The sequence below is a fragment of the Symphalangus syndactylus genome, chromosome 7, assembly GCF_028878055.3.
Source record: "Symphalangus syndactylus isolate Jambi chromosome 7, NHGRI_mSymSyn1-v2.1_pri, whole genome shotgun sequence".
NCBI classification, from domain to species: Eukaryota; Metazoa; Chordata; class Mammalia; order Primates; family Hylobatidae; genus Symphalangus; species Symphalangus syndactylus.
This window is the reverse complement of record NC_072429.2, coordinates 34632297-34657378: the sequence shown is the minus strand read 5'-3', so window position 1 is coordinate 34657378 and position 25082 is coordinate 34632297. Positions and strand designations below refer to the sequence as shown.

Sequence of the window (25082 nt, the reverse complement as noted above, 5' to 3'; positions counted from 1 at the left end):
GTTAGGTATGATCATTACCCCTATCTAAGAGATAAAAAGAGTAACATTCAGGTCAAGTGACCTATTCATGGTCACTCAGGTATTAAATACTGACTCTTAGGATACAGAGTCAAATATTTACCACAGCCTATAAGGCCCAGCATGGATGCCCTTCCAACCGATGCCCTCCCAACCGATCTCTCACACTTCACTTCCTGCACCCCCACCAAACTGGCCTTCTCTTTATTCTCCAGTATGCTGTGCTGCTTTCATTATTGGGTCTTTCCTGGAAGCAGCTCTTCTCTGTAGATGCAATGTTCTCCTCTCTCCAATAAGATGGTTGTTTTAAGCTATTAAGTTTTGGGGCAATTGATTGTGTGGAAATAGATAACTTTAATGAAATTATCCATTAACCAGTCTAGATCAGGCTCCTTTTTGCATGCTCCTATAGGGCTTAATTCCTTTTCTTTAGAGCACTTGTCTCAGTTGGCAACGATACATTCAGTGTAATTATATGATCATCTGTCTCCCTACTAGACTGGAAGCTTCATGAGAAAAAAACCATTGCTGTTTTTCTGGATTGTTCTATCATTTAGGAGTGAATGTAGCTGCAAGTAATAGATTTTACTAGCAGTGTCTTAAACCTATGCAGCTTGTTTCCCTCATGAGACATAAAATGCGAAGATGACTGGCTGTTGGTATGAGTTTAAGGACCCAGACACTCTCCCTTCCTTTTTGGCCATACTCAGTGTGTTGTATTTTCATCCTCATGCTTGTCCCCTCATTGTTGCAAGATTGATGCTTCGGCTCCAGGTATTATATTTTTATTCATCATCCCAACAAGCAGGAAATAAAAGGACAGAGAAAAAAACCTGTTTTCCCTCATGGATATGTTATTTTTCCAGAAAGAAAGTCTCCAACAGATTTTTATTTGTATCTCATTGATCAGGACTGAGTCACATTACAGAAAAGAGTTAATATAGCTGGCGAAAGGCTATTCCCTTTAGAAGAAACTGCATGTAAGATTGGCCCTTGGCTAGCATCTGAAAACTTGGTGTTTGACCCATTCCCAACAAATGAGGGTGGTTTCTGGCTCCTAAACTATTCAAATAAGATGATTTATGCCGAACACTGCTTTCCTTCTGAGAATCTAGAATTTTGATATGTGCTAGGTACAGTGTGCTAATCTGACCACTTCCCAATAAGAACCTTAGATCCTGAGTCTCAAATGGGCTTCCCTAGGCAGAAACGTTGCATGTATTGTACTGCATTTTTAGTTTTATTTTTTTTTTTTTTGCTGCTGGAATAGGGAACATGGTGTATCCCCTCACCAGGTGGCAACAGCATAATGAAGTCTGTGCATGGATTTCTCTAGATTCCACCTTGTGTCTTTTCCCCTTGTGGATTCTACTGTGTATCCTTTGGCTATAATAAACTTGAGCCCTGGATGCTTCTAGTGAATAATCAAATGTTTGTATAATCTTTAAGACTCTACCTGGAACACGTGCTTTCTAGTAGACCCTTAATAATCAAGGAAGAATGGGAGGGATACAATGACTGTCTTAGACTAGCACAATTCATCTCTTTGGCCTAGGGATAGGTTTGCTCCACCAACTGCACACACATTTTGGGTTCTGGGATTGATTGGGAAGGGATTATGTATGTGTGCTAGAGAGTGACAGTAAAGCCTGGAATGGTCCCCGGCACATAAAAGGTGTGTAGTACACACATTGGGAAAGAAAAAGAATGAAGAGCACAGAGCAAGATTTTGGCTCCAGGTGTCATTCTTTCCAAAGCCTAGATCTTATCCTATTTGCCATATGCCACCCCTTTTGTGGTGTTTCCTCTGAGTGCTGTTGAGGATCATATAATAGGGCTTTTAAAAGGACCACACAGTATGCACATGAGCAGCGTCTCTGTCACTCTACATGCAATGGCACAAGGCAAATTTACTTTGTCTACTTGGAAAGTGGGTAAAATAGGATCTACTTCCATCCCATCTGGTGTTATGACTAGAGTCACATTTTGGACTCCAGTGAGTATTTTGGAAGCACTTGTTGAGTTGGTTTGGATGGGAATTTTTGTCTGTTTTCTTAAACAATCCCTGCATCAAGCCAAAATAATTTCGTTTTGAGAATTCTTGCTTTTGGTATCTTTGTATACTAAATAAATGTTCTTCATGAGGAAAATTAGGATCTTGCAGGCAGTGTTTCCTTTGTTGGTTGAGATGCTGGGGAAATTGCCCAGGACAGCGGGACATGAGGATAGGATACTGTTCGACAGCCTAATGCTGACAGGAGAGTCAAATGGGATCTTGCACAAAGTAGGACTGTCTGTGCATGAGAGCTAACGACAGTGCACCAGCAGGAAATACAACAAACAGCACTCAGAGGACATTTACAGTGGCTTTTTCCTAAGTTTGTTGTGACCTCTGCCAACAACAATTATTTGGGGGGCTGTTTATGAAAGAAAAGATGATATCATTTTGATTCATTGGCTATCACTTTGAAGAGTGATCTTAGATTTCAGCTGGTCCAGGACCTTAATTTTACAGATAGGTAAACTAAGTCCCAGAGAAAGCAAGGGACTTGTCCAATGTCACAAAGGAAATTAATGTCAGAACCAGAATGAGAAACCGATCTGCTGACTCTCAACTACCAATGCTTTCCCTAGAGACTACCAATTGCAGAGTGCATAGTAATAATATTTCTCTAAGATTATGTAGGTCCTTATGACTTTTCAAGGCATTTTCGGAGGTAGATCTGTATTTTAATGGTCAGGAAACTGAAGTACAATGTGTTAAAGGGATTTACTAGGATTTGAGCTCAGTTCTTTAACTAACTAACAATTTTTGCTTTTTACACTACTCTGGACAGTGGAATTTTAGCAATTATAACAACAATTATTATGACTGCTACTCTCAGAAGGCTTTTGGCTACAATGAACAGAAAACCCACTAAAAGTAGTTTAAGTACCAGGGATTGATTTTTTTCATCAAGCAACAGCAAGTGATCTGGGCAGCTTCAGGGTTGAAGAATTTGGCAGCTTAATGACATCATCACAGATGTCAGTTCCTTCTATCCTTTTGTTCTGCCATACTGTCAGCAGGGTCTTCCTTTACGGTCACAAGATGCTTTAAATTAGCATGATGATCCTAATGACCAAGAGGCTTGTGGGTGCCTTATTTACCAGTCACAGAAAACTTTCCAGGCAGTTACGCAGAAATACTCTTCTCAGGTCTCAATGGCCAGGATTGGGTCACATGTTCATTCTTAAGCAATCACTGGTAAACAGAAAAGATTAACATTGCATATGGACTGACCAGGATTCATTCCCCGAGACAGGGTGGTAGGGTCAACTGCTGCGGAAAAGTAACATGCCCAAGTTTACACAGCTGGAAAATGACAAGGAAAGGAATGAAACCCAGATCCGCCTGACTTCACAAGCAATGTTCTTAACCACTGCACATAACCACCTCCCATTCTTGTTCCAATGCTCTCTCTTCTCCCCATCATTTCCCCTCTGCAGTATCATTTGCCAAATTCCCAGCCTGCATGCCTAAGTTGCTTTGGCTGGTGATTGCAGGATCGTCTCCTTGCCAGGTCAATGTCAGCAATCAATCCCCATCTCCTGGGCGTGAAAACCAGCCGATTAGAGCTGTAAGTAGGTGTTTAACAACACAGAGGCAGCCAGAGCATCAGTCAGCAATTTTTGCCCCTGGCGGCTCTGTGTTAGCAAATATGCTGAGAGAGGCACCCCTGTTCCATTGCTGCTGGGAGGAGGGAGTCTCACCACAAAAGATGATTTGAAAAAAATAGAATGACAGGATGTCAGAGATAAAAGGACCCCTAGGCATGGCCTAGTCCAGTTCCATCCTTGTATTAATGAAGAAACTAGGGTCCAGAGTAGGGAGGAGATTGTTTGGGGGTCACACAGAAAATAATAGTTGGATTCAGAACTCAAGATCAGAGCCTGGACTAATCCAATACTATTTCCAAGACTTTTCAAAGCCCAACCCTCTATTCTATTGCTTTGTAATTTCTACCCATGAAATCAGTTTCTTAGTGAAATGACATCTGAAAAAACAAAGGCATTTTGGACTCTATTGTCTAATCTCGGGTGCCTCCTGGCAATTTTTGGAGAGAAGTTGCCACTAACATGGGTTAATTGCTCCAGAGAAAGTCCTGTCAGGTCCTCAGCTGCAGACAGGGCAGCTACCTATAGAAAATTCCCATTCCTATCCAACTTCCTTCTTCCTTTGCAGCCACAGTAGTCTTTCTGGTTTGATCAGTCAGAACAAGTCCTGGTGAACTGGAAAAATCTAAAGGTATGTGAACCTTGGAGCCCCACGGTCTAAAAGAGAATGTTCTCAACTTGAGAAGAAAAAGTTAATAAGCAGGTCAGAGTGCAAGGATTCCTCCTGACATCTTAAGATGACTTGAGATCCCCATATTTCTATTAAATCATATGTATATGTGTTTGGGGAAAACATAAGAATTTAAATGGCATTTACTAAATGCTAACAAGAGTGATAATAGCGGCAGTTGCTATTTTGACTTTTACTCTGTGACAAGCACTGCGCCCAGCCCTTCACGTGCATTTTTTTCTTTAGTCTTCACAATACATGACACTTCTTATGTATATTTGTTTATTGTTTGCCTTCCAAGATTAGAAAGTCTGCTTCACTGTCATGGGAACCTTTTTTTTTTTTTAATACAATATCCCAACTCCCAGAACAGTATCTGCCACATAGTAGGTGCTCAGTTAATATAAACTGAATTCATGAAGGGGCAGTAGGCTGATGACGTATGTATGGTTGTTCTTCATTTTATAGGTATGACAACTAAGGGTTAGAGACACTAATTTGTCCAAGGTAACTCCATCAGTTTTTTTTGGCTGCAATTAATAGAAAACCAACTAATGTTGGTTTAAACAAATAGGTGATTTTTTTTTTGTTTGTTTATTTTTTCTGCAACAAGTATTCTGGTGGTACTGTTGATGAGGATTCCACTTCAATGATGCCATTAAGGACCCAAGTTTTATCATTCTGCTGTGCTTCCCTCTGCCATCCTCAGTCTGTTGGCTTTTGAATTTGTGCTTGTATACGTGTGCTTACAAGACAGTTATGACCTGAAGTGTTTGCTTCAGGCAGCAAGTCTGTGTTCAGAGAAGAAGCAAGAGGATGGAGATAGTGCTAATTACATGTATCTCTTTTATTACAAAAAGTGAAAGTTTTTCCAGAAACCTCAGGCTGATTTCCACTTAGATCTCATTGGTCAGACTTGTGTGACGTGATTACCCCTAGCTGCAAGGGAGGCTGGGAAAAATAAGTACAACAGACCCTTGAACAGCATGGGAGTTAGGAGCCAACCCTTTGCACAGTAAAACTTCCACATATAGTTTTTTACTCACCCAAAACTTAACTACTAATAGCCTACTGTTGACTGAAAGCCTTATGGATGACTAACACATACTTTGTGTGTTACATATATTATATACTGTATTTTTACAATAAAGGTAGAAAATAAAGTGTTCTTAAGAAAATCAGAGAAAATACATTTTCTATTCATTAGGTGAAAGTAAGTAATCATAAAAGTCTTCATCCTCATCATCTTCATGTTAAGTAGGCTGAGGAGGAGGAGAAAGAGAGGGGTTGATCTCTGTTGGGGTGGCAACGGTGGAAGAGGTGGAGGAGGCTGAAGAGGAAGCAGGAGGAACAGGCCCATTGGTGTAACTTTTATTGAAAAAAATCTATGTCTAAGTGGCTCTGCGCAGGGTAAACCTGTATTAAGGCTCAATTGTATTTGGCTTTCTCTGGCTTCATAGAGGAGGCAGGAAAGGGATGTAGGGATTAACAATAGGTTTAAGTTAGCCAACAAATATGTCTGCTACAGTCTTGCAGATAGTAGTGATAGAGGCAGGATTGGGACGCAGGCTTGTTTGCCTCTAACGTCTATGCTCTTATTAACCAAAAACTAGCTGGCCTGACTTTTACTCCTAATCTCAATAGAAAATGATCAACATGGGAATGCTTGTTCTGTTCTGAGTCCTAGTTTCTTTATTTGCAAAATGAAGAACTGGGTTAAATGAGGTCTGTACTCCCTGCTATCTATAAGATTGTATTATTTTGTGTCTCAGTCTGGCAAATGTCCACTTTTAAAAGTCTTATTTTTAACCAAATCAAAATCACCACTGCAGTGGAGTAATGTATTTCCCAAGGTCCAAATGCATAACATGGAATTGATTTTTTTGGAGTTTGTTTTCATAGATGGTGGTGTGTGTGTGTATGTGTGTCCCTTTGAGATATCTGATTTAGTTTGAGGTGGTGAATGGAGATTGATTTTTGTCTGTGGTGATCTGTAAAGCCCAATTGTTGTTGCGGTTCCTGCTTAAATATTTCTTCCGCCATCCTGTCCTGTTTTTTGCTCCCTTAACAGACCAGCCTGGTGGAGACCTTATGTTTCAGGGTTTGATTTGATTTTCTATTGCTTCTTGCTAGCAGTAATTCTCCTCGCAGGGCTGAGAATTACTGCTAATAAGAAGCAATAGAAAATTGCGTTTTGGGGGACATGAGTGCTGGTGCCATGTCTTTTACTAATCAGCTGTGGAAAACTGAAGAAGTCCTTCTACTTCTCTAGGTATCTGTTTTCTCATTCATAAAATGACCAGCTTAGGTGAGATAGTCTATATCTTAGGATCCTCCTCCCAGCTCTGATGTTTACATATCTGCAATTGTAAGTGGACAAAGCAGATTCTAATTAATGAGCAGAAGAACACATTAGCATTGTTTTCTTCATCTACTAAATGGTTATAAAGATTGAAAGACAAAATAGAAAATAATAAATACATGACATAACTACTATTTTAAATATTCTTAAAATTCCAGGCCAGACATTTATTTATTTGTTTTGAAAATATACCATTGCATTTAGAAAATTCAGAGCAATGTGTTGGGAGTCTTAGCAAAACATGACACCTATTCCACATGATGTGGAAATAGCATTGGGTGTTGAAGCAGACCAGTTTGGGTTACATCTTAACTTGGTCATGTTATGGCTTTGTGACCTGGGTCATGCTATTTATTCTCCAGGGTTCTTTTCTGCAAAATCAGGGTTAAATATATTGACATCAAAAGATTATTGTGACGGTAAAATAAGCAATTTATGAAAAGCATTCAGCACAATGGCTGGCACATGGTAAAGACTCAGTAGAAGCTGTTTTTTATCCTCCTTCCTTATTGATGCATCTAGAATCAAACAAAAGATTTGGCTATTTTCAGTTTTCCAGGTGAAAATTTTCTTCTTTGGTGGTAGAGCTGCTTTTGACTGGGCATAAAGCCTTATGCATCTTTACTATATTGGCCATCTGTAATTTTGTTTTTTGAGATGGGGTAGAATGAGTGAATTTTTAGCAGGCATGACCCCTACCTTCTATTCTTTCACTTAAGAGATCTGAGACATTAGGAACATAATTTAGTTCCTCTCTTCTTTGGTTTGCACATCTGCAAAATGTTGATGGTCATTTCAGGGGGCTTTTATTAGCCCTCTAATCATTTGAACATACTTGGCACTCTCTAGAACGTTGTAAAAATATCAGTTATCAGTTCTGTTATTAGTTCACCCAGCTATCTTTAAACTGGTCCCCTCTTGTTCAAATTCTTTCTGAACTTCAAGGTCAAAGTCATTCCACCTGTTAAGGGAAACCTCCCACCTCAACTCTTTAAGATCTCCCCCAACTCTATTCATAGCCCTTGCTGCTTGGCTCACACTCTGTTGGTGATTGGAATAACAGCCATATAGGGTTTTTTGTTGTGTGTATGCATGTTCAGTTATATGCAATTTCATTATGTGCAGATTTGTGTCTTTACTACCACATTCAAGACCCTGAATGAGGATCTCGTGTTGCCCTTTTATAGTCACACTCACTTCCTTTCACCTCTTCTCTGTCCCAACTCCTGTCAACCACTAATCTGTTATCCGTTTCTATATTTTTCCCTGTTTGTACAACATTTCTCCCTGACTTGATGTTGGTATTGCCTCTTTCACATTATTGTAAGTCTTTCATATTCCGTATCCATGCAACTCTCTTAGAGGGCAGTTAAAAAAATACGTGTTGGCTGATTGGTTTTCTGTACGTGTGCATGTGTATGTTTCATTGTTCAGCCCTACTGATTTTCATTTAGGAACAACATATTTTTATTTAAAATGTATTTATTTCTTTGGGAGCATAGGTAATATCTGCCCATGACCCCAAATTCAAAAGATCCAAAGATTATACTTCTGTGAAATGTGTTTCCCCTCCCCTCTCTCCTCCCTGGTTCCCTCCCCAGAGGCAACTGAGAAATTGTTACCAGTTCCTTGATAGTCTTAGCCAGAGTTGGTCTATATATTCCCTTTTCCTTATAATGGTAAGTTTCTCTTATATATCCTTGTGTTTTTACTTAATGTATTGTGGATAAATATCTAATATCTTTCTTATCAGTATAAAAAGATTTTGGGGTATTTTATAGTTTATTTAAGCAATCACCTTTTAATTAAAAATTTGCAATTAGGTAATTGTGGATTCACATGTAAGAAAGGATATGGAGAAATCTCATGTACTGTTTATCTAGTTTCTCTTAATGGTAGCATTTTGCAAAACTATAGTACAAAATCACAACCAGTTTATTGACATACAATCTACCAATCTTATTCAGATTTCCCTAGCTTTACCTGTATTTGATATGTGCATGAATATATGTACATTTTGTTGTATGTATGCCTGTTCAGTTATATGCAATTTCATTATGTGCAGATTTGTGCCTTTACTACTACATTCAAGACCCTGAATGAGGATCTCGTGTTGCCCTTTTATAGTCACACCCACTTCCTTTCACCTCTTCTCTGTCCCAACCCCTGTCAACCACTAATCTGTTATCCATTTTTAAATAGTTTTCATTAAAAAATGTTATATGAATGGAATCTTATAATATGTTACCTTTTGGAACTGTTTTTTTTCTCACTGAACATTAATCCCTGGAGACTCATTCAAGTTCTCTGCATCAACAGATTGTTTCATTTTTATTACTGTATATGTACGGTCATCCACCACATAACATTTTGTTCAACAATGGACCACATATACAATGGTGGTCCCATAAGATTATATTTGTGCATTTTTACTGTGCTTTTTCTTTATTTAGTTATGTTTAATTACACAGATATTTACCACTGTTTTGCAGTTGCCTACAGTATTCAGTACAGTAACATGCTGTACAGATTTGTAGCCTAGGAACAATAGGCTAAACCATAGAGACTAATTTGTAGTAGGCTATCCCATCTAGGTTTGTGTAGATACACTCTGATGTTGGACAAAAACAAAATCACCCAACAATGCATTTCTCAGAATGGATACCCATCGTTAAGCGATGCATAACTGTATATATATGACTGTACCACAGTTTGTCTCGCCATTTATCTGTTGAAGGACATCTGGACTGTTTCCAGTTTTTTATTATTATGAATAAAGTTGCTACGAGTATTTGTACACAGAATATTTGTGAGCATAAGTATTTAATTTTCTGTTTTAAATGCCCAAGTGTGTGACTGCTGGTTTGTATGAAAATTGCATTTAGTTTTACAAAACACTGCCAAGCTCTTTTTTTACAATGGCTATACCATGTTATATTCCCACCAGCAATGTGTGAGTGATCTAGTATCTCTGCATTTATGATGGCAGTTAGTGGCATTACTATTTTTTATTTTAGCCATTCTGATTGGTGTGTAATGATATTCCATTATGATTCTAATTTGCGTTTCTCTGATGGCTAATGAACAACTTTTTATGTGCCTTTTTCATCTGTATATCCTCTTATTTGAAATGTCTGTTCATGTATTTTATCCATTTTCTAATTGGATTTTTTTTTACTATTGAATTTTGAGAGGTTCTGATATATTTTAGATACTAGTCCTTTATTGGATTTGTGGCTTGCAAATATTTTCTCCCAGTCTGTAGGTTGTCTTTTCATCATTTTCCCATGGGCTTTCATAGATGGAGAGTTTTTAATTTTGATGAGATCCAATTTATCCAATTTTCCTTTAATGAATCATGCTTTTGAAGTCAAGTCTAATAATTTTTTTCCTAGTCCTGGATCCAGAATATTTTCCTCCATGTATTTTCCCAAAAGTTTCATAGTTTTATATTTTATGTTGAGGTCCATGACCTATTTCAATTCAATTTTTGTATATAATGTGTGATTTAGGTTTATTTATTTATGCCTATTGATGTTCAATTATTCTAGCACTACTTGTTGAAGAAGCTATGCTTCCTCCATTGAATTACTTTTGCACCTTTATAAAAAGTCAATTGTATATATTTGTATGGTTCTATTTCTGAGTTTTCTCTTCTGTTTCACTGAGCTATGTGTCTGTCCATCCACTAGTACCACACTGTCTTGACTACTATAAAACATAATAAGGCTTAAAATCAGGTAGACTTACTCCTTTCACTTTATTCTTCTTTGTCAAGATTGCTTTAGCTATTCTAGGGACTGTGCCTTTCCACATGAATTTCAGAATAAGCTTGTCTATGTCTATAAAATCCTTTCTGAAGTTTAAATAGTAATTGAATTAAGTCTATAGATCAATTTGGGGGAAGCAACATCTTTACCATGTTGAATATTTATTATGAGCAGCATATGCTCTGTATTTGATCAATAAGCATTGTGCAATTTTTAGCATACAAATGCTCTGTACAAGTTTTGTTGAGTTCATATCTGTTTTTTTTTTTTTTTTGGAGCAGTTGTAAATGGTACTATTTTTAATTTCATTTTCCACAAGTTCATTGTAGTGTATAGAAATGAGATTAACTTTTGTTTTTTTGGTCTTGTTTCCTGCAAACTTCCTGAACCCACTTAATGCTGAACAGTTCTAGGAATTATTTTTAATAGATACCCTGGGAGTTTTTATATAGATAATCATGTCATTTATAAATAGAGAAAATTTTATTTCTTTTCTATTTAATATGCCTTTTGTTTCTTTTTCTTGCCTTATTGCAATAGCTAGAACTTCTAGTGCTATACTGAGCGAGAGTGGATATCCATGCCTTATTCCTGAGCTTTGTGGGGGAAGAATTCCATTTGTCACCTCTGAGTATGATGTTAGCAGAAAGTGGTCTCCATTTTTTAAAGACTACTGAATAACCTTAGAATTCCATTGTAAGGTTGTACTATAATTGACTTTTCCAGTTCTTTATCAATGGGTTTTTCTTGCTTTCAATCTTTGGCACAATAACACTTTTATGAATGTGCTCATACACCTGTCACTTTTCATATGTTTATGAATATATGGATAAGATAAATTCCTAGAATATGGCCCTCTTTTCTGTTCTGTCTAGACCCACTTCCTAGGTGATCTTTCTCTGTTTTGTGGTTTTAAATACCATACAATGACAACTCACAAATATGTGTTCTCACCATGATTTCTGCCCTGAATCCTGATCTGTGTATTCATTTTTTCACTTAATATCTCCATTTGGACATCTAACATGCTTTCAAGCTCAACACATCTAAAACTGAACTCCTAATTTGCCTGCATCCATCCCTCAAAACCTGTTTCTTTGAACCTGTCCCTATTTTAGTAAATAGCATTCTGCCCTTCCAGTGGCTCAAGCCAAAAACCTTGTAGTCATCCCTATTGCCTCTGTTTCTCCTACACGCACCCAAACTTTCAGCAAATCTTGTCCTGTGATCACTTATCCCCACTCTATGGCTACCACTCTGGTCCAACCACCCTCCTATCTTCCTTGGATTATTGCAGTTGCCTTCTAGTCTCTCTCCTGTATTGCTTCCTTACAATCTGTTCCATACAAGAGCTCACATTGGTTCTCTAAGAACTAATTTCTAGGCTTAGACCTTCCCAATGGTGTCCCATTTTCCACAGAGTAAAAATCAAGGTTCGCACTGTGGCCTAGAGGGTTCTATATAATCTGATCTGTGATTCCTGCCTGCTCTGGATCCTGCAGCTCTTTGAGCTCCTGCTTTGCTTACTTTGCTCTGGCTATGTTGACCTCATTTATCTTCCTTAAAATGCAAGTTCTCTATGATCTCAAAATACATACCATCCCCATGACTGGCATATTCTTTTCCCCAGGTGTACACATAGCTCATGTCCTCATTTCCTTCAGGCATTTGCTCAGTTTTTACTTGATCAGAGGGGCCTTCCCTGAATACCCTCATCCCACTTTGGAATTCTCCCTTCCCTTTAACCTGATTTGTTTTTCTGCATGTGACTTAGCATCACCTGAAATATTATGTATTCTCTTGTTTATCTGTTTATTGCAGGCCTTTTCCCCAATAGAATGTAAGCACTATGGTTGAGGCTTTGTTGGTTTTTTTAGGGGACTATTTTCAGCACCTCCAATAGTGCTCAATAAATATTTGTTGGATGAGTTAGTAAGTAAACTTCTGAGTCAAGTGGTATGTGCATTTAATATGTGATAGATATTGCAAATTACTCTACACAAAGGTTGTACTAATACTATGCAAGTGTTACCCTCCCACTGATAACATATGAGCACCCCCCCTTTTTTTTTGTACATATGCTGTTAATAGTTCATCTTGAGACTTTTAGGTTTGTACTATAACATTCAGAGACATGATGGATTCAACCTCCACACATTTACCAGACCTCCAGGACAAATCTCAGAAACATTCCACATGCTTCTGGTTGTTTTAACAATAAGAGAACTTAAATAACTGAACTCTCAAGGTTTGCGTGTTCATATAATTTCACAGATAAGAAGAATCTGGCAGAGCGCTCATAGCTTCTGTGTTTTGTTTACATGGAAATGTGACCAGAGGTAACCTTATCTTTCCATTAGATTTTCTCTCAAATCTCAACTCAGAGAGCACAAGAGAACCCACTTCCTGGTGACTTTTTTTTTTTTTTTTAAAAAACAATAACAGTTCTTTTTACCCAGCAAAGTGCCTCCTCCAAGGTCCCAGAACCACTGAGGGTGTTTGGGTGGTTGCAGGGCTGGGAGTAGAGAGAGCATGAGTGAAGATTAGACCACTCCCAGGACTAGACCAGAGAACAGGAGACTTGCTGCTTACTGACTATTATATTCCTACTACTTGACCTCTAGTAGGTGCTAGGTATATAGTTCTTGAGTATTAATTTAATATCTGACTGTTATTGATAAGAACAGTCCTGAATATTAGTATATTGCTTTACAATTCTTAAAGTGGCTTTCCGTGATTCCCAAACAGCACCCATCTCTTGAGCAGACACCCAAGAGGGTAGGACAGGAAGAATGGAAGCGAGATTTGGCCCTGGTCATGTTTTCCAAAGTGAGTAACTTGGAATATCAATACGTTAAACAGGTTTGTTAGCAGCAGAAGATTTCTTAAAGCCTCTTCACAGATTCTAGGTTGCAAATGTGCTTTGTGAATAGCTAAGAGGAAATAAAGTGTGTGGTGTTTACCAACATATTTGAACCAGTCTTTTATTTTCTGAAGTGTATCATGGGCCTGGCGTTCCAGGGAATAGGATTTCAGGAAGACTGGGCATTTCTGTCAAGGGTAAGCACTTGAAGACAGTTGATCTCTTATTCCAGTCCTGACTTTTCTATGGTTTCATTTCAGAGTTTTCATCTTAAGAGAGAAAATTGACACTCTCCTTTGATTTTCAGGATAAAGTGTATAGGACCATCCCTAGAAGGCCCCTGATTTATTTAGGACATTTGGAGCAGTGAAACATCTCCACAAGGTCTGAGTTACTCAGTTCTATGGGTTGTTTGATCTTCTAATTAGCTGTCCATCTTAATTCATTTTTCACTGGTTGGCACATCTGGCTAAGATGCATGTTTGGTAGAACCTATTCAGGTGAGATCAGCAGAAACAGGAAGGAGCTGAAAGTGGTTAATGAAACCCTGGGATCTTCACTTTACACTCATTTTCTTCTCATCTGATTTTCCTGTTCCAGGTGCTGACATCAGGAAAATAATAGAAGTTAACGCAGATATGGGGCTGCCATTGAGGAGACAGAAGACTGAAGGAAGCATATAGATAAAAGGTAGACAAGTTCGGAGGATGAGGGCTAATTTTCAGCTGGCAGAATCAGGGACTGCTTCAAGGAGGAGGTGGCCACTGATATAAACTATCAGTTTGGGAAGAGTTAAAATTGATAGTTGTTATTTAGGCAATTTGACTATTAAAATTTAAATGTACATATTCTACCGCATGATTCCATAGCAACTACACTTCTAGGAATTACTATGTGAAAGTACTCACACAAGAATAAAAATATGTATTTATCAATAGTGAATTATGATATATCCAAATAATAGAATATGGTGTTGACTTAAAAATAATATCTTTTTGTGTACCAATGTGAAAATATGTTCATTATGTATTCAAGTAAAAAATCAGGCACCACATATTTTGTGTAGATATCATTTTTGTAAAGAAAGTTAAACACTTAATAGCTTGTAATATAAAAATGACAGAATATAGAGTTAAAACATAGATTAAGTTGCTAATAGGTGTTATCTCAGAAGGATGGGAAACTGAGAAAAATTTTATGCTCATATTTTTCTATAATATTCATTTTAAAAATTAGAGTCATATATTACCTTTATGGTTAGAAAATAATGGTAAAAATTTTTTAAGTACTGTTTAGTTTGTGTGACAGACTGTCTTTTCTTAGTTCTTACGAGCCACATGGGAATTCCAGAACACAAAAGGAATATGTAATTTATGTAATTTATTTCTCTTTTCTTTTTCTCTTTTCCTATTTCTTTTAGTCTTCACTTAACCTGCTTTTGCTCCTGTCCCTTCTTTGTGCTTTCCAACAGCAACCAACCTAACTTCCCTTGTCTGATGCCTGAGTTCGTTTCCCTATAATTCCCTCTTTATCTTTCTTATATAAATGCATTTATATAGACCATCCTAAGGTTTAAAAAGGTTTCTCCATTGCAGTGGCCAATAGGCTGCTTGATGGGTGAACAGAAGGGAAAGAGATTTTGGTATACTCTGCTGTACAACTGTATCTCCTTTATGGCATGGTTGTCTATTTTCTTCCCGTCTGTAAAATGATAGAATTGAATTAAATAATCTCTAAAGATCTTTCCCAAGCTAATATTCTATGATGACTTTAAGAGGGTGTATTTATTTATGACTTTAAGGTTTTCTGGCTTTCTAACACTCTCATCAGCCAGAGGAGAAAAGACTTTGTATTACATTTCTTAAAAACATGCTGACAGTGAGGTAGCACTGAGAGTCAGGAAATTCAAAGTCTTGACTTCGCTTCAACCTCATTTTGTGGCCTTGGATCACTCACTCTACTTCCTTGGGTCTCAGTTTCTCAGCTTAACAGTGAGGGTGTCTATCTCTCTTCTTAATATAAGGAGGACTTTGGGGGTGGGGGTGGGTATTGACCTGGCTTTCATCCTAAGGATGTGATAAGCATTAAATGGGCAAGCAGAGGTGAAAGCACTTTTGTCAGCCTAGAGCAGCGTTTCTTAATCTTGGCAATATTGCCATTTGGAGCCAGATAATTCTTTGTTGGAGGTTGTCCTTTGTATTGTAGGATGTTTAGCAGCATCCATAGCCTCTACTTATTGAATGCCAGCAAACTTACCCTATTCCCCCTGACTGTGACAACTAAAATTGTCTCCAGATATTGCCAAGTGTGCCCTGGAGTATACAATCAACTGTGGTTGAGAACTGCAGCTGTAGAGTGATATATAGAGACTTCAAGCATTGTTAATTGTATAACTACTTTGAGAGGGAAGAAATAAAAAGAAAAAAATCACATAAGTGTAATTCCAGAGGGTACCAGAGATGATGACTCCTGTGAGGAACAGAAGATAATACGTGAGTGGAGATAGTGCCAAATACAGCATCATTTCTGGGCAGTCATATTTCCTGTGGGAACAATCTGTATCCTAAAGAAAGATGGAGAGATCAATCTTCTTGAGGAACACTTCCCCCATGACCCAGGAGAGTAGGGTTTTATAGTTCTTGCCAACTCCTAGTTACAAATGTTGATGGGAGGGAGATCTCAAAGAAATATGAAGGATACAGCTTCTTCAACAAGGTCAGAGATATATAGAATTTCATGGATGATACGAAGCAATCAGTCAACTCTCTCATTCAAGTGCTACACTGATCTGTCTAGTATTCTTTTTTTCTTTATTTTTTATTTTTATTTTTTGAGACAGAGTCTCACTCTGTCACCCAGGCTGGATTGCAATGTGTAATCTTGGCTCACTGCAACTTCTGCCTCCCAGGTTCAAACGATTCTCCTGCCTCAGCCCCCTGAGTAGCTTGGATTACAGGTGCACGCCACCACGCCTGGCAAATTTTTGTAGTTTTGGAAGAGACGGGGTTTCACCATGTTGGTCAGGCTGGTCTCGAGCTCCTGGCCTCATGATCTGCCTGCCTTAGCCTCCCAAAGTGCTGGGATTACAGGCATGAGCCACCGTGCCTTGCCCTGTCTAGTGTTCTTAATTCTATTAGCTACTCGACCTTGAGTAAATTACTGATTTCTCTGAGCATTTGTTTCTTCCTTTCCTTTTTGATCCCAGAAGATTATCTATTTCATTAATAACATAAAAATAGTTATGAACAAGACTAATCATTTTATTACCCAGAGTTCTATGTGCTTTATGTGTAGTACCTCATTTAGGCTTACAGCAGTCTCATACATCTTGATACAATCTTGTTTTATAGATGAAGAAACTGAGGATGAAAGAGGTCTTAAACCCAGCTCTCCCTGTCTCCAGAGCCCATGTTCTGGTCCGCCACTCTAAATATCACTGCTTCACAGCAAAACACTTAACATGCAGCACAACATTCTTCATTGCTGTTGGTTGCTTATCTGTCTTTCTCATCTTCTAGAGTGAACAACTAGAACCCAAGATTATGTCATATGCACTGTACTATTCTGAAGCCACCATGCCTTAGGAATTAAAAAAAAAACTAATGGTGGAATTTTACACACCGGGACCCAGCAGGGCAGCAGGAGGGCAGGGAAAGAGCCTGAATGAAACAGAAACATTGATCTTTTTAAGCAGCAAGTAACTAAAAGCTATTTATCGATTTATAAACTGGGATTAAGTGGAAACTGAGAAGTCATCTTTTTCCAGTGCTTTGAATTTTAATATAAGGAAAGGGAAGCATAGACCTAAGCATAGCTTAGGTACTTGTTTACGCTCATACTGTGTTAGTTGCAGTATACCTAAGCTACTATGCTTAGGTACTTCTTTATGCTCATACTGTGTTAGTTGCAGACCAGGGTTGAGACTGGACTCTGGCTTCCAGTTCAGTTTCCTGCCATTGTATCGGTGGGATGCCATGTAGTGTAATGGATTGGAGTGTATCATCTGAAGTCCTGTGACCTGGGCTGTGAACTGAGATCAGAGAAAAGATACTTAACTTCTGTGACTTTCCTTTTCCTTACCTGTAAAAGGGAATAACAATAGTTCCTATCTCAAAAGGTTGTTGTGAAAATTAAATGAGATGCAGTGCAAAAAGTCTTAGCACAGATAAGGCACCTTACTACATACCTATCATATAGTAAGGTCTCAACAAATGTTAGCTATTATTATTATTATTTAAAAAATATTTTTAGAGAGATTTCTGGCTAGATGTTTTTGTGTTTTTTTCTTAGAATGCAACACATGTTCTTTTAAAGCATTTTACGTACAGTAAAATTTACTATTTTTTGCATATAGTTCTAATGAGCTTTAGGCAAATACATGCAGTCACATAATCACTGCCACAATCAAAATTCAGAACGGTTCCATCACCCCAAGAAAGTACTACTTTTTTGCCCTTCTAGTCAACCCCACATCTACTCTCAGACTTGGAAACCACTGATCTATTTTCTATTCTTGTAATTTCGCTCTTTTGAGAATGTCATTTAAATGGAACCATATAATATGTAGCCTTTTGAGTCTGTCTTCTTTCACTGAGTGTACTATGTGAAATTTATCCACATTGTTTTACATATATATGTGTTTATGTATATGTATGTGTGTATATCAGTATTTCTTTTCATTTTATTGCTGAATAGTATTCTATGGTATAGATATATCACAGTTTATCCATTCAGCAGCTGAAGGATATTTGTGTTGTTTGCAGTATGTGTGATTGTGAATAAAGCTTCCATAAACATGTACAAGGTTTTAGGTGACTATAAGTCATCATGTCACTCGGTGAATATCTAGGAGTATGATTGCTGTGTTGTGTGATAAATGTACGTTTATTTTATAAGGAACCGCCAAACTATTTTCCAAAGTGACTGTAACATTTTACAATTCTTTCCAAGATGTATGGGGATTATAATTTGTCCACTTTTTTGTATTATTATTATACTTTAAGTTTTAGGGTACATGTGCACAATGTGCAGGTTTGTTACATATGTATACATATGCCATGTTGGTGTGCTGCACTCATTAACTCGTCATTTAGCATTAGGTATATCTCCTGATGCTATCCCTCCCCCCTCCCCCCACCCCACAACAGTCCCCAGAGTGTGATGTTCCCCTTCCTGTGTCCATGTGTTCTCATTGTTCAGTTCCTACCTATGAGTGAGAACATGCGGTGTTTGGTTTTTTGTCCTTGCGATAGTTTGCTGAGAATGATGATTTCCAGTTTCATCCATGTCCCTACAAAGGACATGAACTCATCATTTTTTATGGCTGCATAGTATTCCATGGTGTATATGTGCCACATTTCCTTAATCCAGTCTATCGTTGTTGGACATTTGGGTTGGTTCCAAGTCTTTGCCATTGTGAATAGTGCTGCAATAAACATACGTGTGCATGTGTCTTTATAGCAGCATGATTTATAGTCCTTTGGGTATATACCCAGTAATGGGATGGCTGGGTCAAATGGTATTTCTAGTTCTAGATCCCTGAGGAATCCCACACTGACTTCCACAATGGTTGAACTAGTTTACAGTCCCACCAACAGTGTAAAAGTGTTCCTATTTCTCCACACCCTCTCCAGCACCTGTTGTTTCCTGATGTTTTAATGATGGCCATTCTAACTGGTGTGAGATGGTATCTCATTGCTGTTTTGATTTGCATTTCTCTGATGGCCAGTGATGATGAGCATTTTTGCATGTGTTTTTTGGCTGCATAAATGTCTTCTTTTGAGAAGTGTCTGTTCATGTCCTTCGCCCACTTTTTGATGGGGTTGTTTGTTTTTTTCTTGTAAATTTGTTTGAGTTCATTGTAGATTCTGGATATTAGCCCTTTGTCAGATGAGTAGGTTGTGAAAATTTTCTCCCATTTTGTAGGTTGCCTGTTCACTCTGATGGTAGTTTCTTTGGCTGTGCAGAAGCTCTTTAGTTTAATGAGATCCCATTTGTCAATTTTGGCTTTTGTTGCCATTGCTTTTGGTGTTTTAGACATGAAGTCCTTGCCCATGCCTATGTCCTGAATGGTAATGCCTAGATTTTCTTCTAGGGTTTTTATGGTTTTAGGTCTAACATGTAAGTCTTTAATCCATCTTGAATTAATTTTTGTATAAGGTGTAAGGAAGGGATCCAGTTTCAGCTTTCTACATATGGCTAGCCAGTTTTCCCAGCACCATTTATTAAATAGGGAATCCTTTCCTCATTGCTTTTTTTGTCAGGTTTGTCAAAGATCAGATAGTTGTAGATATGTGGCGTTATTTCTGAGGGCTCTGTTCTGTTCCATTGATCTATATCTCTGTTTTAGTACCAGTACCATGCTGTTTTGGTTACTGTATCCTTGTAGTATAGTTTGAAGTCAGGTAGTGTGATGCCTCCAGCTTTGTCCTGTTGGCTTAGGATTGACTTAGCGATGTGGGCTCTTTTTTGGTTCCATATGAAATTTAAGGTAGTTTTTTCCAATTCTGTGAAGAAAGTCATTGGTAGCTTGATGCGAATGGCATTGAATCTATAAATTACCTTGGGCAGTATGGCCATTTTCATGATATTGATTCTTCCAACCCATGAGCATGGAATGTTCTTCCATTTGTTTGTATCCTCTTTTCTTTCATTGAGCAGTGGTTTGTAGTTCTCCTTGAAGAGGTCCTTCACATCCCTTGTAAGTTGGATTCCTAGGTATTTTATTCTCTTTGAAGCAATTGTGAATGGGAGTTCACTCATGATTTGGCTCTCTGTTTGTCTGTTATTGGTGTATAAGAATACTTGTGATTTTTGTACATTGATTTTGTATCCTGAGACTTTGCTGAAGTTGCTTATCAGCTTAAGGAGATTTTGGGCTGAGACAGTGGGGTTTTCTAGATATACAATCATGTCATCTACAAACAGGGACAATTTGACTTCTTCTTTTCCTAATTGAATACCCTTTATTTCCTTCTCCTGCCTGATTGCTCTGGCCAGAACTTCCAACACCATGTTGAATAGGAGTGGTGAGAGAGGGCATCCCTGTCTGTGCCCGTTTTCAAAGGGAGTGCTTCCGGTTTTTGCCCATTCAATATGATATTGGCTGTGGGTTTGTCATATATAGCTCTTATTATTTTGAGATACGTCCCATCAATACCTAATTTATTGAGAGTTTTTAGCATGAAGAGTTGTTGAATTTTGTCAAAGGCCTTTTCTGCATCTATTGAGATAATCGTGGTTTTTGTCTTTGGTTCTGTTTATATGCTGGATTACATTTATTGATTTGCCTATGTTTAACCAGCCTTGCATCCCAGGGTGAAGCCCACTTGATCATGGATGCAAGGCTGGTTTGTGCACTTTCTTGGTAGCACTTGGTATGGTCAGTCTTTTAAATTCTGGGCATTCATAGAGGTGTGTAATGTTATCTCACTGGAGTTTTAATTTGAATTTTCCTGATGATTAATGTTGTTGAACATCTTTTTGCTTGCTTATTTGCCGCTGATATATATTTGATGACGTATGTGTCCAAACCGTTTGCCCATTTTTTATTGGGTTATTCTTCTTAGTATCAAATTTTGAGAATTCTTTGTGTGCTCTGGATACAAGTCTTTTGTTAGATATGTATTTTGCTAATATTTTATCCCAGGTTATGGTTTATCTTTTCACTCTCTGAACAGTGTTTTTTTTGTGAAGTAGAACTTTTGAATTTTGGATTACGTATGAATGAAATCCAATTTTCACCTTTTCTTTGATAGATCATGGTTAAGGTGCTATGTCTAAGATATCTTTGCCTAATCTATGATTGTGGAGACTTTATCCTGTTTTTTATCTTAGAAGTTTTATAGTTTTAATTTTAACATTTAGGTGGATAATACATTTTGACTCAATTTTTATAGGGGATGGGAAGGATGAGTTGAGAGTTTTTTGGCATATAGATATTCAGATATTATTTTTGTAATGCTAGTTACAATGTAAACAACACAATGCTATTACAATGGATGCTGCTGCTGTGGCTGATATATCACTCATCAGTATCTTAGGGGGATTGATGACTTCTACTACCATAATTGTGATTATAATTATGATTATCCATCTGTTTGTCCATCGTCTTTTCTCTCAACAACTGATGTCTACTATGTAACAGTCACTGTACTAGGTGAAGAATTATCAATATTATTGACTGTGTCCTCAAACATCCCAGGCTAATTAAGAAGGGTAATTACAGAGGGGCACAAATTTATAATGATGATAATCCAGGTGCAATGTCTATTTGTCAGTCTGATGAGAAGTTAATTTTTTGGGTATGAGATGGGAGGAAACATGAAACCTGACAAAGTCAATTGTTTTAATTTCATAGCTCACTTCAGATCCTAGGGACAAAATAAGCAGGTTTTAATTAAGCCCGAACCATCTCCAGGGACTTTGAAAGTGTCTTGTAAACAGTCTTGCTAGTGGATCACGTACCCAGAGACAGAATTCCAAGAAGAAATTGTTTACCTTCTTGCTTTTTCTCTCTTCTTAGTAATGCGTTGTCTTGTCTATTTGAATATCTATAAATGAAACTTCCCCGAAGATAATTTTTAAAATATACTTGACATCTTCAGACCCATATCACATCAATTTCTTTCCCATGTATGGAGTGGCAGAAAGCATATGGGAATGAATCTGTGGTCCATCTCTTCCAGCAGGGAAACTATATAGTATACGTTTTTATTTCTCTTTAGCACAGGTCCCTTATCTCTAATACATACAGCCTTTCAGGTTTTACTGACTTCCAGAGTTATCTTAATTGGATATTAAAGAAATTAAGACAATGACTGTTTTGCTAGAATATCATATTGCTTTCCAAATGTGGTAGGTGAGATACTTCCCATTGCATTAATTCCTGCACCAACAGCACTTATGCAGTGAGTAGTCTCTATATGCCAGGCGCTCCACTAGGCTTCAGAGATGCAATGGTGAGTTCAAAACAGACATAATCCTTGTCAATATGGAGCTTATTGGTTAGTAGGGGAGTGAGACTAAAGCTGATAATCACAAACATAAATGTACAATTACAAACTATATTAAGTTGTAGGAAGTTATATGCTGACTGAGTCTCTAGATCATCTGACTTATACCTAATACGTTTTATAAGTTGTCTCTTTTCTAAATAATTCTGTGGTTGGTTATAAAATAAGTGTATGTTTATTTTATAAGGAACTGTCAAACTGTTTTCCAAAGTGACTGTACCATATTACAAGTGGGAAGGGAAGGGTTATTTCTCAACTAAGAATGAAGAATATTATCATCTTGTTTCAAAAGATTTGGGAAATATAATAAAGTAGCTTCAGTCACCCGTCTTGGGTATACCATGGACAGTCAATGTCATTTTGCTACCAAATCACTAATTTAGTAACTTAGAGAGCAAAGGTAATTTCTGTTTTCATTTCTGTGTTAAGACTTAAAGAGCAGGAGTTTTTTAAAGATATGCTGTCTTTAGAATTGATTCTCAAGCACTAGAGTCTCCTAATGACTCAGAATCATCATCATGAGTAGTGACTTTTGGTCTGTAGGATTCATTTGCTGGGAAGAACTATGTGTCTCCACTCTGAATGTCCCTTGGCTGCAATTTCCTGAATTCTTATATTCACTTTTGTATGTGTTTCTCTTTTTTCCATTGTTGTCATCTCTCAACCTTTCTGTTCTCAGCGTATTTGCCTGTAATAGCTCCTCTACTCCTTTTGATTTTTTATTTCTAATCTGCTATGGTTTGGGAAATAATAAAACCATGTTCATTAGAATTGTTTGCGGAATAAGAACAGGCTCTGGGAGAAAACAGAAATTCTTTCCCTTTTGCAAAGTGTATCAGCTTTATGCATGAAGGATTTTGTATGTTTAAATGTCTAATTTTAGGTAGTATTAGTAGTTTAGGTCATCAGAAAAGCATCTTTAAACAAATGAGGTGATTACTATAAACCAGAGAGTCTGGTAGCCAATTAAAAACCTGTTATATTTGCATGATGCTTTTCACTTTTTACAGTGCTTTATTTTGCCTTTTAGCCTACTTCATCCTGTCTAAACCAGAGTGGGGAGAGATAAGATGCATATTATGAAGAAACTCAGACCTGGAGATGTGATTTCCCTCAAGATGCTTGGCAAATTGTTGACATATTTATGGCCTGAACGCAGGACTCTTGACTCTTAGCCTGGAGATTTTAGGAGGACAGGAAAAAAGAATAGAACTCAAGAAGCTGACATTTCACCTTAATCCACGTAGGTGAACTAGCAATGGAAACCTCAGGTGTTTGCAGGGAGAAAACATAGCTTCATTTGGGCCAGATCTGAGTTTCTAGATATGCTTGAATCATTCATAAATGGACAGTGATCTTTTGGTTCCTTCAATATTTTAAAGTCTTATTTTCTGTGTCAGAGCAAATTCATCAGTGACTGACATGTATGGAAGTTGGTGAAATGTCAGAAAGAGGATAGAAAATGTGAATGAAAGTGAGAGCTTCAAAATTAGTTTGCCATATCTGATAAAGAGAAATGCAGCATGTCATGGTTTTGACATTAATTTTTTCCTTTCATTTGTTTTTTATTTGTTCAATGAATATTTTTTTGGTGACAGATACCATGCTCTGCTCTTAGGGTTTAAAGATCAACAAAGCATGACACTCAAGTTGCTTACACACTAGGAGGGAGGGCTGATAAAAATGTCCTCAAATTAGATTGTTGAGATTGTTCTACAACTGTAAACACATGAAGATTCATTAAATAGTATGCTTAAAATTGGTGAATTTTATGGTATGTAAATTATACCTCAACCAAGTTGTTTAAAAAGCCAATTAAAAAGCCCAGTGATGAGAGCCACAATGCGGGTAAATTCAGTGCTACGGGAATTTGAACACCACACCCAAATTCAGAGAGACAGAGCCTCTAGAAGGCCTCCAGAAGAAGTGACATATAACCAGAAACCTAAAGAATGCATAAGGGATACCGGGGCACAGAGTAGAGAAAGATTGAACTTGGCAACAAGAAGAACATGAGCAAACATCTGGAAGTGAGTGAGAACATGCCTGGTGTATATACTGTAAAAGGTAAATAGTTACAGAGCTCAGCATAGGAGGAAGAGTGAGAAGAATTTAGGCTGGAGAGAGGTACAGTAGTTTAGCATTAGGACCTTACATATCATGGAGAGGAATTTGAAATTTATTTTAAAGGCCATTTGGAGCTATCAAAAATTTCAAGATATGAGAATGTCATGAATAAATTTGAACTTTGAAAGATCAATCTGGCTGTAGTGAGGTCATTTGTTTAGGAAGAGAAAGCCCAGAAGGAGACCAGCAATGCAGCTGATTCTATAAACTCACGGAGTGGATGTGAACTATATAGATAAATTAAAGAAGACGGTAAAATTAGCATGCCAAATTAAATGTGGGAGGTAAGGAAGTTAAAGATATTGATGATAGGCCAGGCATGGTGGCTCATGCCTATAATCCCAGCACTTTGGGAAGTTGAGGCAGGTGGATCACCTGAAGTCAGAAGTTCAAGACCAGCCTGGCAAACATGGCAAAACCCCATCTCTATAAAAATACAAAAATTAGTTGGGCGTGGTGGTGCACACATGTAATCCCAGCTACTCTGGAGGCTGAGGCAGGAGAATAGCTTGAATCTGGGAGACAGATGTTGCAGTAAGACGAGATCACGCCACTGAACTCCAGCCTGGGCAACAGAGCAATACTCCATCCCCCCCCAAAA

At 37.7% G+C, this 25082-nt stretch overlaps 1 long non-coding RNA gene across 1 annotated transcript in view; it reads left to right on the top strand.

The window, feature by feature from the left end:
• The window catches only part of LOC134737202 (uncharacterized), a 167185-nt gene that overhangs the window by 81512 nt on the left and 60591 nt on the right, over positions 1-25082 (top strand). The window contains exon 2 of the long non-coding RNA XR_010121851.1: positions 13941-14030. This is a non-coding gene — a long non-coding RNA (uncharacterized lncRNA). The remainder of the gene's footprint in view (positions 1-13940; positions 14031-25082) is intronic.